Raw genomic sequence first — 6,636 nt, 5'->3', positions numbered from 1 at the left:
TGGCTACTGGAGTAAACCAAAGAGTTTCAGAAGAAGGTCCAACATACGGTAATCATGACTAAAGAATTGCATAACTTTAATGCTGAGAATGAAGACATTGAAATTGTTAAAGATCTAGTATGTTTTGGTTCAGTCATCAAACCAAAGAGAGATTTCAGGCAAGCAATCAGAAGAAGATTAAGATCTGGAAGGACAGTTTTGAAGGAACTAGAAAAGATCTCAAATATAAGGTTGTTTTGTTAGAGACCAAAACCAAGATGATCCATACTATGGCATTCCTGATTACCAAATACAGATGTGCATGTTGTGTAGTGAAGAAAGTTGACAGGAAAAAAATTGATTCATCTGAAAAATGTTGTTGGAGAATAGCATTACAGATACCGTGGGCTGCCAGAATGAACGAGTGCTAAACAAACTCCAACTTGAACTTTTGGCCGCATCATGAAAAGACTAGCCTCACTGGAAAAGACAATAATGCTGGTAAAAGTCGAATACCAAATAGGAGATAGGTTTATGTCATAAAGGATGTCACAGCCTTGAGTTTGCAAATGCTGAGCAAGGATGTTAATGACAGAGGCTTAGCACAGAGTTACCTATGTTGGAAGTGGCATGATGACACATAACAACAACCTTGTAAAGCAGGGCATGGCTTCCTCAGATTTGGTTTAGTCATGTTGGATAGAACTAGGAAAACTACTTAAAAAACACACTACATATCCCAGCACCTCTGTCTTGGCTGGAAATTTCTTGGAATTTCAGCTTTAAAAAGAGAATGAGGAGGAGAGTGTGTCACATGAAAATTTAAACCTCCACTGCCTTGTGGCTATATCCACTTATGGAAAAGGCTTCAGGAGATAACCTCGAGGCAAAATCCGGAGCCGGAGTCCCGGAGGCATTTTCTTTCATTCTGCCAACTCCTGCGACGTTGCTGGAACCAGTTGTATTGGCTCTTGCCTTTCCACTGGACCATTTCAGCGACGTGGAGAGGGGGGATTTGCTGCTTGGGTAACAGCCTATCCTCCATATTATTTTACCCAGGCTTCGTGCTCTGGAGAGGACACTCCAGCTTTGCATACAGCGTCGAAACAACACGGGAAGTAGCAGTTACCGGTTATAAGTCTCTGCTCAATTGGCATAGAGCAGGACGCCAGGGGCTACTTCTGACGGTGGGAGAGGTCATTGCACCTCACTAGGTAGATACCGCCCACCTTAAGCTGGGCAGCCCCCAGCCAGTAAGGTGCTACCTCGCCACGGTCTGTTAACCTCACGGGGTGCGTGGGGTTTAGGGTGAAACCCGACAAGCAGATCGACAACCGTGCACCATGCAACAACCATAAGAAAACTTCTGCCCTAAAGCTGGGCACCTGGAATGTATGGACAATGACCCCTGGCTTTCCTGACTACGGCTTTCCTAACGACCTGCAAGAAATAGACGATGTGCGCAAGACAGCTGTCATTGACATGGAACTGAGTAGACTGCAGATGGACATTGTTGCCCTGCAAGAGACAAGACTGCCAGACTCGGGATCTGTCAAAGAAAAAAACTTCTCATTCTTCTGGCAGGGAAAACCATCGAATGAGACCAGGGAGTATGGTGTTGGCTTTGCAGTCAGAAACACCCTTCTGAGATGCATTGTTCCACCCACTGTGGGGAGTGAAAGAATCCTGTCTCTGCAGCTCCACTCAACAGCAGGACCAGTAACCCTCATTAGCGCATATGCACCAACATTGTCATCCACTACAGAAGTAAAAGACAAATTCTACGACGATCTGGCAGCTACTATCAAAAAAGTCCCTGAAAGAGAGTCACTGTTCATTCTTGGAGACTTTAATGCTAGAGTTGGTGCTGATTACAATTCTTGGCCCACTTGTCTAGGCCGTTTTGGCATTGGAAAGATGAACGAAAATGGCCAACGCTTACTGGAGTTTTGCTGTTATTATGGTCTCTGTGTCAGCAACACATTCTTTAATACGAAGCTGCAACACAGAGTTTCCTGGAGATATCCAAGATCCAAGCATTGGCATCAGCTCGATTTGATCCTCACTAGACGTTCTAGCCTTCCTAGTGTTACGATCAAACACAGCTACCAGAGTGCTGATTGCGATACTGACCACTCCCTGGTGTGTAGTAGAGTAAAACTGCGAACAAAGAAATTGTATCACACGAAAAAGGAAGGAAGACCACGTATTGACATCAACAAGACTCGCGATCAAAGAAAAGTGAAGGAATTTGCCCAAGCACTCGAGGAAACCCTTCCAGGTCCAGCTAATGTAAATGCACCTGAACGATGGGAACACTTCAAGAACACTGTCTACAACACCGCCTTGTCCACCTTTGGCAAGAAGACCAGAAAGATGGCTGACTGGTTCGAAGCCCATTCGGAGGAGTTAATGCCAGCCATTGAGGATAAGAGAAGAGCTCTAACAGCATACAAAACCTGTCCTAGCGAGTACAACCTGCAAGCTCTTCGAGCCGCTCATAGCCAAGTCCAACAGGCTGCCAGGAGATGCTCCAATGACTATTGGCTTCAGCTCTGCTCTCAGATACAGATAGCAGCAGACACAGGTAACATCAAAGGAATGTATGATGGTATCAAGCAGGCCTTAGGTCCATTACAGAAGAAATCTGCTCCCTTGAAGTCTGCTACAGGTGTGATCATCCAGGACCGAGCACAGCAGATGGAACGCTGGGTGCAGCACTACTCCGAGCTATATTCCAGAAAGAATGTAGTAACCGAAGAAGCATTAAATAACATTGAGTGCCTGCCTGTCTTGGAAGAGCTGGACAGTGAACCAACCCTAGCAGAAATAAATGCGGCCTTGGATTCCCTCACCTCCGGCAAGGCACCTGGAAGGGACAACATCCCTGTTGAAGTCCTGAAATGCAGTAAGGAGATCGTCATCACCGAACTGTATGAAATCTTTTGTCTCTGCTGGAGGGAAGGTGGAGTACCACAGGACATGAAGGATGCAAACATTGTCACATTGTACAAGAACAAAGGTGACAGGGGCGACTGCAATAACTATCTCTCTTCTTAGCGTTGTAGGGAAGCTGCTTGCCCGTGTTGTGCTGAAGAGGCTCCAGGTGCTTGCAGACAGAGTCTATCCAGAATCACAGTGTGGATTTCGAGCTAATAGATCCACCACTGACATGGTATTCTCCCTCCGACAGTTGCAGGAGAAATGCAGGGAACAACAACAGCCACTCTTAGTGGCCTTCATAGACCTTACAAAAGCATTTGACTTGGTTAGCAGGGATGGCCTTTTCAAAATACTTCCCAAGATTGGATGTCCACCTCGTCTCCTTAACATCATCAGGTCCTTCCACGATGGAATGAAAGGCACTGTAGTTTTTGACGGCTCAACATCAGATCCCTTTGACATCCGAAGTGGAGTGAAACAGGGCTGTGGCCTTGCACCAACACTTTTTGGGATCTTTTTTGCTGTCATGCTGAAGCATGCCTTTGGAACTGCAACAGAAGGTGTCTATCTCCGGACTAGATCAGATGGAAAGCTCTTTAATCTCTCTAGATTGAGAGCGAAGACCAAAGTCCAACTGAAATGCATGCGGGACTTCCTCTTTGCAGACGATGCAGCCATTGTTGCCCACTCTGCTGAAGACCTCCAACAACTCATGAATCGTTTCAGCAAGGCCTGCCAAGACTTTGGACTAACAATCAGCCTGAAGAAAACACAAGTCATGGGCCAGGGTGTGGACTCTCCTCCCTCTATTACCATCTCCACACAAGAATTGGAGGTTGTTCATGACTTTGTGTACCTTGGCTCAACCATCTCTGACACCCTCTCTCTAGATGTCGAGCTGGATAACCGCATTGGGAAAGCAGCCACCATGTTCTCTAGACTCACAAAGAGAGTATGGCTCAATAAGAAACTGACAACACATACCAAGATCCAGGTCTATAGAGCCTGTGTCCTGAGCACACTCCTGTACTGCAGTGAGTCCTGGACACTTTGTGCCCGGCAGGAGAGGAAGCTGAACACCTTCCATATGCGTTGCCTCCGACGGATTTTTGGTATCACCTGGCAGGACAGAGTTCCAAATAGAGTAGTCCTAGAACGAGCTGGAATTTTCAGCATGCATACATTACTGAAACAGCGACGTCTACGCTGGCTTGGGCACGTTGTGAGAATGGCTGATGGTCGGATTCCAAAGGATCTCCTATATGGAGAATTAGTGCAGGGAAATCGCCCCAGAGGGAGACCACAGCTGCGATACAAGGATATCTGCAAGCGGGATCTGAAGGCCTTAGGAATAGACCTCAACAGATGGGAAACTCTGACATCTGATCGTTCAGCCTGGAGGCAGGCGGTACATCACGGCCTCTCCCAATTTGAAGAGACCCTTGTCCAGCAGGCCGAGGCAAAGAGGAAGTCACAAAGGAAGCAAAACCAGGGAGCTGGACAGGGGACAGATTGGATTTGTCTTCAGTGTGGAAGAGATTGTCACTCTCGAATTGGCCTCCTCAGCCACACTAGACGCTGTTCCAAGTCCTCCATACAGAGCACGCTACCATAGTCTTTCGAGACTGAAGGATGCCTACACAATCCCAAACTGTGCTACGTGGAAGTAAAGACATGCTCTGGGGGGTTGGGATCATAGCGCTCAGGGTGATAGGCAATGAATGGCTGCCACTCATTGCAGAAATCAGCCTTCCTTGTGTGCTCTTCTTCTGCTTCTTGATACTGACTGGATCAGTGTGAGGGTTCAAATTTTAAGTCTTCAGTCTCCACAACAAGACCAGGAGTCTTTTTCAACTTTGAACCAGGGGAAAGGTTTATTGGAGTATTCAGCAAGAAATCAGTGTCCAAACAATTGTTCCATAATTTGTCGCCTGCCACCAATGGGTCAGATAGGGGTACCTAAGTGTCATTCAAAAAGGGGTTGGTTTCATTGTTGTTCCACGGTCCCGGCTACCCAGTCCATCATGTAATCTTTCAAAGCCTCTCTGACCTCTCTTTCCAATAGGGGAACGGCCTCGTCCTCTGTGGGGTCGATCCCCCCGGCATCTCTTGTTGGGGAAAGGGTCGTCCAGGGTCCTCCCGGTATCCTCTCCTCCTCATCTCCTCTACCCTCCATGCCAATCTTTCCCTTTTCTCTCTTTCCACCTTTTCCTTTTCCTCCCTCAATCTCTTCCGCCACTCTTGGGCCTTGGTCTAGGGGGATCCTCTCTCCTGTGTTGGTAGTCAGCCTCTTCTTTAGGTCCCTGCAGCCGCTCCCATTCTCCAGTCCATGGGTCTTGTAACCATGCCCATTCCCATCCTGGTGGCAATGGGCTTTCTCTCCCTTTTATTTCCGCTGTTCCTGTCTCAATCTCCACCCTCTTTGCTCTTCCTATTCCCACCAAATCCTCTGTTTGAACAGCTACCATTAACCCACACAATTCCCTCTCCAAGCCCGGGGTGTTAGTACCCTGTTGTTCTCTTCTGTGGGGAGCTGGAGTGGGCGAGGTCTGGCTTTCCCTCTCAGTGGTCTGTAGAAAGGACGGCACTCCAGCACGAGACTCCTTTCTCTAACACCCCCCCCCCCCCAGTCTCACAATCAGCTCAACAGCTCCATTAGGGCCTGATTACTGTGGCCGTTCTCCTTCTACCCGCTTCCCTTGGACTCCTCTTCTTTCTTGCCAGAAGGGGTGGCAGAATTTGTGGGAGTTTTGATTAACTTTTCCTCAGATCTGCAACATTCTTCAAAACCTCCTTGATTCCTCTTCTCCCAGCCTCATTCCGTTTGTTCACAGCAAATCTCCGTGTCTTTCACATTCATTAGCACTTTGCCATCTGCTGCCTTAATAGAGAAACAAATGAGTGTTGTGGCGAGTTCCTTGAGAGAGCTAAAAGCTGCATTTTGGAAGAGTATTTTTGTTTGTCCTCTCTCATCCCCCCCCCTCGCTTTCTCCTTTTGGGCTTGATTTTGCAGCCAGAGTGCTCCTAGAAGGACGTGGGACTTTGCAGGGACATTTCGTTGGTTACTCTAAATTCTGCATTCACCTTCCTCCCAGTAATCCTGCTGGGAAAGAAGGGGCACCAAGGTGTCCTTTTTCTGAACACGTTTAGTCAGCCCTGAAACTCAGGAGGTTCTGCTGGGGAGCAGACTGTGCGAAGAGAGCCATTCTCTCTTCCAGGGAGCAGCTGTGTGGTGGGTGGCCAAGAATCACAGAATTGACAGGGATGACTCTTTTTGCCTTGTGTACAGGAAGCGGGGTGGGGGTGGGGGTGGGGAGGAGGATTGAGGGGTCAGGGCACCCACCCCAGGCTGTTCAGGAAGACTCTGAGGACATGGCTGATGTGGAGCCTGTTGTCTATAGCTGGTATATGCCTGCTCTGAAGGGATTTTCAAGAAGCCTTACGGTGAGGTACCCTGGAGGCATTTTATAGGCTGAAAAATGAGCTAAAATGCTTCTCGGTTATACATAAATAAAATACATGTACATGCAGGCAACAGATGGATTTGTCAGCTGCTGTCTTCACCTTGCAGGAGGTCACAAATAAGTTTTTTGCCGACAGGAAGCAGACCTTTGTGGAAAAAGCTCTTTTTGCAACCAGAACTTGGCAATAACTAGTTGCAAATAACCAGGATGGATTCATAGTCCATGAGCACTTTGGGGAGAAAAATGCCCC

This window comes from Pogona vitticeps, chromosome 2 (genome assembly GCF_051106095.1).
Source record: "Pogona vitticeps strain Pit_001003342236 chromosome 2, PviZW2.1, whole genome shotgun sequence".
Classification (NCBI taxonomy): domain Eukaryota; kingdom Metazoa; phylum Chordata; class Lepidosauria; order Squamata; family Agamidae; genus Pogona; species Pogona vitticeps.
Note: the sequence above shows the minus strand (reverse complement) of the source record.